The sequence below is a fragment of the Pinus tabuliformis genome, chromosome 3_2 (genome assembly GCF_031772625.1).
Source record: "Pinus tabuliformis cultivar Carrire ecotype Pingquan chromosome 3_2, CPIR1, whole genome shotgun sequence".
In the NCBI taxonomy this organism is placed as follows: Eukaryota; Viridiplantae; Streptophyta; class Pinopsida; order Pinales; family Pinaceae; genus Pinus; species Pinus tabuliformis.
Genome location: NC_142302.1, coordinates 1,262,563,293 through 1,262,573,308, shown reverse-complemented (window position 1 = coordinate 1,262,573,308; position 10,016 = coordinate 1,262,563,293).

Sequence of the window (10,016 nt, the reverse complement as noted above, 5' to 3'; positions counted from 1 at the left end):
CAACTGGGATGATATCTCATACATTGAATCCGGCTGTCTTTTTTTTTTCAATATTCCGGCGCTCATTTTAAAACGATAAAAATGGCTTTCAAAAGAACTATAATTGATATCAAGTTGTTTTTATCATCCAAGTTTGAATTTGATTGAGTGATTAATGGATTAACATGAAATTTAATCTTCATCGTCTTTGGATCAAATTTTGTGAATTATTTTAATGTATCAATATTCTTGGAATACAAAATAGATAATAATAAAAATAGGAACACACACAATAAAATATTCATGTGTGGAAAGAAGAATTTTCCTCTGGCCATCATCTACTGAAAGAGAAGATGGATGAAAGAGAATATGGCAAACATGTGCAATGACATCCACTAAATATATATTCTCTCTTGGGCTATTAGCGGAAAGAAAAATTCTCATTCTATGTGTGTTGTTAAAAGCTGGTGCAGTATGTACTCAAAGTATCTAGTTAGAGCTTCGCAGATGTCGATGTATATGTATTTGTTTGCAATAAAATAAATTGGAGAGAACATCTAAAAGAAGAAGGTTTCTGGTCATTAGGAACAGAGTATTATGAGTCTTCATGATTAAGGATAATTGCAACTTGTAAAAAGACGAGTCCTAACTTTCCATTAGGAACAAAGTTATTATATATTTGTTCTTGCACGTGCAAGAAGGAAACCTGTGATACAAAAAAAAATAGTCTTTTAAAAGATTGAAAAGTACCCAAAGAATAATAAAGAAAACGTTAATTGTTAATTTGAAAAATATAATAGAGTGCAAATTTTAACCATTGATTGAGAAGGAAATCCTTGGGATAACAGAAATCTTGAATTTCTGGAGAGTAGACAGATAGCATTGAAAAGAATAGTAAATCATATTGGGTTCTAATTCTGGAAAAAACAAAGGTATAGAAATGCAATGATCACGGACTCTCACACATAGAAAGGGTATAGACAGGGTATAGAAACTGCTCTGTTGTAGAATGTGTGCGAGAAGTTAGGAAACTTGGATAGTGGAGATTGCACATAAATTTAGCTCTGATCCCCGGACTGTTGTTAAGAGCAACAACAAATTGGGGAATTATAATACGAGGATGAAATCTGTAGCAAGCACAGGCTTTAAAAAACAAAATTCGCGGCAAGCAGAGGGCAAAGAAGGCCAAAGCGGAAACTTGCATTGGATAAAGATTCAGTACAGCGGAGGAACCGCAATGCACCCTTACTGCACGCAAAGGTAGAACTGCTCTGTGCAGTACAGCCCTAGGGCACATGTTTCTAGAATTACTGCCAGAATAGAAATAGTTATAATAAAAAAAAAAATAACAGCAAAACGTCTGCTCGACTGGTTTGACCTGTTTTAGCGGTTCTACGAATGTCTCTAAAAACTCGTTTTAAAGAGCTTTATAAGTTGCTATGGTAATATTTCTATACTTTAAAAATAGTCAGTTTACCACAAGTTTCTAGCCACAGATAGGCGCGGTCTATTTTCCAAACGAAACTCTGTGCTTGCTTCTAAAAAATAAAAACAAAAATGAAAACCCTAACACCGTAAATCATAGATCGAAGTTTTCTTCATTAAAATGTTTATAGGTCGTGAGAGTTGAACCTGCCTCTGATACAGGTAAACAGGATATAAGCCACCCTCAAACAGGTAAATACGGTTACCTGCCGCAAACTCACGAGGAAGTGCACAGTTCTCTGCCTGTGTTTTACTAACTAAAATTTTACTAACTAAATTTTACTAAATTTTAAAGCCATAAGGTCCCGAAGGGTTTGAACTTGCTCTGATACCATATGTAACAGTCCAAAAAAATAAATATCTAATTTAACATTAATTTAAATGAGAGTGCCACTTACCTAGCCCAATAACCATGATTTTAATTAACTAAATGCAAATTGAATGAATAGTGCTTACCTGTTTTCCGGTGGTCGAAGTAGGCTTACCCCAACAAGGATTTGGGGACGACTCTCCACCCAACAATAGGCTCAATTGTGCAACGTCTTGCTACAACTGGCCACCCCCGAGCCTTCAATCAACGTTCTACTGCCAGTGACTCCTAGGTCTTAGTATATCATTCTCCCAAGAGAATGAAAGACAGAATCTCGGAAAGATGGAATGCCGGAATGCCTCTCATCTTCCTCACCATCTATTAAATAGAACAAAACATTGGAAGGGGAGCCACATGCACACACTCCATGTGTCTACATGCAACTTTTTTTTTCTTGTTTTATTTCTTTACTTTTCTTTTGATTTTTAGCTTTCTTGTTTTATTTCCTTCTTTTTTATAGTTTTCTTGTTTTATTTTTATTTATTCTTATTTATAGCTTTAATATGGTTATTACTATTTATTTCTTTTTATATAATATATATTATTTATTATTTAACATTTATGATTTATTATTTTTATTATTTATTATTAAGTGATTTATTTATTATTATTCATTATTTCTATTGTTAATTATTATTTTTGTATTATTTTTATTATTTATTATTATTTATTATTTATTATTTTTATTATTTATTATTAAGGGGAGGGATATTACACTGCCTTCAAGGCTTCAGGCAAATGAGAGTACTATGAGTCAGGACACGTGTCAGAAGAAGAAGAAGAATCAAATTTTGTCACAAATCTTCAACGGGGTACTGGAAGATTCAGAGGTAAGTTACCTTTCAAATGCTTTGCTTGTGGAAGAGTAGGTCACTATGCTACCAAATGTCCTCATAAGGATAAGATCGACAAGGGAAAGGAACCTGTTAGATGTAACAAGAAACAGAATGCAAATAAGAAAAGCTATTACACTCATGAAGACAGTGATGGACTATCAAATAGTGATGAAGATGAACGAGGTAATGACTATAAACTTTTAATGGTTTTTGAAGATGACGATTACATGGATGCTATAGATGTGGATAGCTTTTATGAAGAGATTTCTAGACTCAAGACATGTTTAGAAGAAAAGAATGTGATCATTGATACTCTGCAATTTCAACTTGATGAAAAAGAAAAATTTCTTGGGAAGTTAGAATGTGAAATTGTTGGCCTTAGAAAATAAATTGAGAAAACAAAGGCTCTTAATCTTAAATTTGTTAAAGGATCTGAAACTCTGGATGAGATTATCAATGTACAGTGTTCTCCACTAATCAAGACAGGTCTGGGTTATAATGGAGAAACATCTCAAGCATCCACCTCAAAAAGTTATCTTGATGCAGTAAGGAGGAATGAGCAAAAGCCCAATGGAGATCACCAGGTAAAGCAGGGACGAACTACATCAAGAACAAACAAATACTACCAGGTAAACCAGGGGCAATCCATCTTAAGGGTGAACAAAAGCTACAACCAGCCACAGGTAAAAACTTCTCAATTTGCTTCAAGAATGGATGACAATAGAAATTACAATCATTTGGCTGGTAGATTTGATAATCGCAGAAGTTTCTTCAATGGCCAATGTTTCTCTTGCCATAACTTTGGTCACAAAGCAGCTCAATGTGTTGCCTATAAGACAATCATGACTAGAGAAGCTCAAAAACAAAGAAGTATGACTGGGATTACAAAAAGGACCTATAACAACTTTTCGGCACTTGAAAATGAAATTGAATGTTCTATTTGTAATAACTTCGGTCATGAAGATTCTGAATGTAGGAGCAGGTTTCAACAGACAAAGGAACAAGCCTCAAGCACCAGAATATGGAGAATAAAGGAACCACAACTAGAAAGATGTGGGATAGATTTTTATGCAGAAGGACAGGAAAATATATGGTACATCGACAGTGGATGTTCGAAGCATATGACAGGTGATAAAGAAAAACTTGAACCATATACTGATTTAGAAAAGGGAAAGAAAGTTTCTTTTGGAAATGATACCCCTGCAGCCATAAAAGGAAAAGGCACTGCTCAGTTGAAAGAAAAGGTCAAAGCTGGAAATGTTTTGTATGTTGATGGCTTGAAGCATAATCTACTGAGTGTCAGTCAGATGTGCGATCAAGGAACCGAGGTAATATTTCGATCAAATGGATGTAGTGTTCGTGATCTTGATACAGGAAAAACAGTGATCAAAGGTAGAAGAACTCCAAATAATTTATACATATTTGAAGAAGGACAACAACAATGCTATTTGAGCAAGGATGATGAACACTGGTTATGGCACCGGAGGTTAGGGCATCTAAGCTTTTCACAAATAAGGAAAGCATGCAAATACCAGGCAGTTCGTGGTCTTCCAGATATCAAAATTCCAGACAACACAATATGCAAATCATGTTAGTTTGGTAAGCAAACCAGAACTAACTTCCCTGAGAAGGAAGGATCAGCTAGCAGACCTCTTGAGCTAGTCCATACAGATGTATGTGGTCCATTTAGGACAAGGTCACCTCGAGGAGAAGAATACTTTATATTATTCATTGATGACTTCTCCAGGATGGTTTGGTTAGGACTTATGAAGCACAAAGACGAAGCATTCGAAAAATTAAAATCCTTCAAAGCCTTGGACGAAAACAAATCAGATCACATAATTAAATGCCTCAGGTCCGACAGAGGTGGGTAGTTTACCTCAAATGAATTTTTCGATTTCTATGAAGAACATGGAATAAGAAGGGAATTCTCTACAGCTAGGACTCCTCCGCCAAATGGAGTTGTGGAAAGGATGAACAGAACGGTCCAACAAATGGCTCGTGCTATTCTTGATGAATCTGGAACTCCCGCAACCTTCTCGGGTGAAGCTGCATTTGTTGCAGTTGTTATTCTCAACAAAACAAATGCTTGAGTGAACAGCACTCAAACTCCTCATGAGCTCTGGTATGGTGAGACTCCTTCGGTAAAGCATTTCAAAATTTTTGGAAGCAAATGCTATATTAAGAATAATGATGAACAGCTTGGAAAACTTGAACCTAGAGTAGATGAAGGAATTCTCCTTGGTTATTCTCCCCACAGCAAAGCATATAAGTGTTACAATAAAAGACTTCGAAGAATTGTTGACAACATTGATGTAGTGGTTGATGAAAAAAGATACATTCCTAGGCAAGTAAATTATGAAAATATCGAAGAGGATGAAGACTACTCTCCAAATCAGATTGATGATGAAGAGGAACCTCAATAGGCACCAGAGGAACAGATAAGGATAGAAGAGAAGACTCCATCCAGGTACGTTCAGAAGAATCATCCAAAATCTCTGATTTTGGGGCAGAAAGAGGCAGGTGTACAAACAAGAAGAACAATTGTAGAAGCCTCAAGCTATTTGGCATTACTCTCCTCCACTAAACCACAAAATGTAAGAGAGGCATGCAAAGATGAATGCTGGCTCAAGGCGATGGATGAAGAACTTGAGCAGATCGAAAAGAACAACACTTGGGAGTTGGTTCCTAGACCAAAAGATAAGAATGTCATAGGGACAAAATGGATCTTCAAAAATAAGTTGAATGAAAATGGGAAAGTAATTAGAAACAAGGCCAGACTTGTTTGTAAAGGGTATGCTCAACAAGAAGGAATAGACTTTGAAGAAAATTTTGCTCCCATTGCTAGACTTGAGGCCATCCGAATGTTCCTTGCTCTCTCAAGCTTTCAGAAGTTCAAAGTATTTCAAATGGACGTAAAATCAGCCTTTCTGAATGGAGACTTAGAAGAAGAAGTGTACAATGAGCAACCAGATGGGTTCATCCTTGGGAATGATCGAAATCTTGTATGTAGACTAAAAAAGGCTCTCTATGGTCTTAAACAAGCTCCAAGGGCTTGGTACTACCGTTTGGACAAATATCTTCATCAACAAGGTTTTTCAAAGGGATTAGCAGATAGCAATCTTTATATAAAAATTGAAAATGACAAATTGCTAATACTTGTTGTGTATGTAGATGATATTATCTTTGGCAGCAATGAAGAAGTTATGAGTCAAAGTTTTGCCTTGGTGATGCAGAAAGAATTCGAAATGTCTTTGCTTGGAGAACTGACATATTTTCTTGGATTGCAAATCCAACAAAATGAAGGCGGGATCTTCTTGTCTCAAACCAAGTATCTCAAGCAGATTTTGAAGAAATATGGCATGGAAGATGCAAAACCAGTATGTACCCCCATGGTCACAGGATGTAGCCTCAGTGCAAATGATGAATCAGCAGCAGTGCATCAACCAACCTACAGATCTATGATTGGAAGTCTACTTTATTTGACAGGTACCCGACCAGACATCATGCATGCAGTGGGAATAGTTGGAAGATTTCAGGCAAATCCAAAGGAAGCTCATCTTCAGGCAATGAAGAGAATTTTCAAGTACCTTCAAGGAACTCAAAACTATGGCTTATGGTATCCTAGAGATACAGATCTCACACTCCATGCTTATACAGATGCAGATTGGGCCGGAAGCGTGGATGACAGGAAGAGCACAAGTGGTGGTGCAGTCTTTATGGGTTCCAGATTAGTATCTTGGTTCAGCAAGAAACAGAGTTCGATTGCTTTATCTACAGCTGAAGCGGAATATGTGGCTGCTGCATCTTGCTGCACTCAACTCCTTTGGATGATGCAGACCTTGCAGGATTTTCAAATCACTTGTACACCACTTATCTCCATCTTATGCGATAATACAAGTGCAATCAGCATTTCAAAGAACCCATTCATGCATTCAAAGACCAAGCACATACCGATCAAGTATCACTTTCTCAGGGAACAAGTGCTTGAACAAAAGGTCAAGTTGGAGTATGTTCCTTCTAAGGAACAAGTTTCTGATATATTCACCAAAACATTGCCTAGGGAGACCTTTGAATACCTTAGGAAAAAGCTGGGGGTTGTTGATGCATCATCTTGTTATTGAATCTCATCTGTTTCAGAGATTGTTGGTTGTACGCAAGTTTCCTATGGGGTATACGCGTACATTTGCTGGGTTGCGGATTGGTCGAAGATCGAATGGCACAGGTTCAGGGGGAGCATATATTCTTCTAATAATGCATTGTTGGCATTATGGTAGAAGATCTTGGAGGAAGTACAGAAGGAGAACATGGATGCTGATCTGAATATTGCTGCAATATGTCTCTATCTCTTTCACGGTCATTTATGGTGTTTGGTGGATTATGGTTCTTCTTGAAGAAATTTTTTCTTCTTTTGCAGATCTGATCTATAGTCAGGGGGAGCATGATCAGCAAAGCAAAGGCTTAAGCATGTTCTCAGGGGGAGCATAACCCTTTGCCCTTGATGTCAAAGGGGGAGAATGACGTTGAGGATCTTGAGGTTGCCATCAAGTCCAAAGGGGGAGATTGTTGGCATTATGATTCTGGTTTGGCTCTATGGTACAGGTGTTGTACTTGATGGCAACTCACTCAAGTGGCAAAACTCTGTTCAGGCTCTCAAAATGATGGAAAATAAGAGGTTCGCAGGTGCATCGTTCAAAAGGTGCGGACCCGTAGGTTCGCCGACCAGGAAGTGCGGACATACCCGCAGGTTATCCGTTCAGAAGGTGCGGACCCCAGTTCACTCACTCCAATGCAGAGAAGCGCGCTCACGTGGGGTTTCTTATGTTTGGCCCTTGGTATTTAGCCTGTCGTTCATGATCCTATGGTTTTGGCCCGTGGTATAGGATCTAAATTATTTGAACCCCTGTTTGGATCCATTGTATTGGTTTTCGATGGTTTTGTCCCATGGTTTGAATAAGGGCTTGCCTATAAAAAGGAAGAGAGATCACTTGGCTAGACACTTGTGAAATTTGAATATCTTCAGATCTGAAATTTTGGGTGATTGGTTTTAAAAGCTAGATCTAAATCAAGGAGAAAACTTAAGGCGAATCTATTGATAAGTCGTGATCTCTCGGGCGCATGATCAGATCTGTGGATCTGACTGTCTGTGGCACATTGGAGGACTGTTAATTTGGTCCTAATCAGAGGTTCGCAGGCGATCCACGGCATGAGTGCAGGGGTACGCAGCACAGGAGAAGGCACAGTGCAGGGGTACGCAGCGCAGCAGAAGGCACAGTGCGAGGTACGCAGCGCAGAAGAAGGCATAGTGCGGAGGTACGCAGGGAAACAGAAGAACCAGTTGCGGAGGTATGCTGTCAGGCGGACAGTGCAGATGCAGATCTGAGCAGGGGTACACAGGGCAGCAAAACGAGTGGTGTGGAGATATGTAGAGCAGAAGACCGACCAGGTGCGGATCTACGTAGTTTAGACACAGAAGAGCTGTGGGTATTTGCAGGCCTCTATTGGTGAAGTTGCGGACCTATCTTGAAACATTTGTTGGCTTTCTTTTATCTATTGTTGCAGAGTTCTGGGTTTAGATTTCTGGTATTACTTTTCTGTTTACAGCGTTCTGAGAAGTTGGGTGATTCATTGGTTGATTGTATAAGGAGATTGGGTGATTTTCATGTACTTGATGATTATTTAATCTTCTTGGATCCAGTCTGAAAATTAATGAAACTTGGTCCTTAAAGAAGTAAAAGATCAAAGGGGGTTGTAGCTCCCTTCCAGGAGAGACTGGAAAACGAGAGAGAGTTGTAGCTCTTTGCAGGTTGCAGCCTACGTACTGGTAAAGGACTGCACCAGTACAAAATCCTTGTAAAAGAAGTTTCTAATTGAAAGAAGATAGAGACATATTGCAGTAGGTAGTTTTCACCCACATTGGGTTTCCACCTTATATCTAGTGTTCTTTGGTGTGCCTATCTATTTTTCTTATTCTTGTTCATTATTATATGGCACTGACATACAAATTAATGATCAATATCTGAAGAATAAATTAAAGTATAAATATGGAAGGTATATTGAAAAGAATTTGATAATACTGATTCACCCCCCCTCTCAGTATTATTTCCAACAGTATAAATCTGCAAAAGATTTGGGACAAGATTGTTCTGAGCTATGAAGGAGATGATCAGGTAAAACGAGCAAAACTTCAAACCCTCAGAATTCAGTATGAAAATCTCAGAATGCACAACGATGAAAGTGTGGCTAACTATTTCCTTCGTGTAGATGAGATTGTTAATTGTATGAAAAATTTGGGTGAAGAAATAAAAGAGGCTGTTGTGGTTGAAAAGGTTCTAAGATCTTTGTCCCCTAGGTTTGAATCTAAAGTTTCTGCAATAGAAGAAAAAGAGAATCTACGAAACCTTACCATGTCACAGCTGCACGGAATTCTGACTGCTTATGAAATGAGGAAAGGAGGACCATCAGACAGGAGAGAAGCTGCCTTCAAGGCTTCAGGCAAAGGAGATTACTATGAGTCAGGACACATGTCAGAAGAAGAAGAAGAATCAAATTTTGTCAAAAACCTTCAACGGGGTGCTGGACGATTCCGAGGTAAGTTAACTTTCAAATGCTTTGCTTGTGGAAGAGTCGATCACTATGCTGCCAAATGTCCTCATAAGGATAAGATTGACAAGGGGAAGGAACCTACTAGATGGAACAAAAAACAGAATGCAAATAAGAAAAACTATTACACTCATGAAGATAGTGATGGACTTTCAAATAGTGACGAAGATGAACGAGGTAATAATTAGAAACTTTTAATGGCTTTTGAAGATGATGATTACATGGATGCTATAGATGAAGAAGGTCTTTATGAAGAGATTTATAATCTCAAAATTTTCTTAGAAGAGAAAAATGTGATTATTGATTCTGTGCAATGTCAACTGGCTGAGAGGGAAAAACATCTTGAAAAATTGGAATGTGAAATTGTTGGTCTTAGAAAAGAGAATGAGAAAACAGAAGCTATTAATCTTAAATTTGTTAAAGGATCTGAAACTCTAGATGAGATTATCAATGTGCAGCGTTCTCCACTAATCAAGACAGGTCTGGGATATAATAGAGAAGCATCTCAAGCATCCACCTCCAAAAGTTATCTTGATGTAGCAAGGAGGAGCGAGCAAAGGCCTAATAGAAATCATCAGGTAAATCAGGGACAGTTTACCTCAAGAATTAACAAAGACTATCAAGAAAATTGGAGGCAATCTACCTTAAGGACAAACAGAAGCTACAACCAGCCACAGGTAAAGTCTTCCCAATTTGCCTCAAGAATGAATGTCAGTAGAAACTACAATCGGTTGGTTGATAGA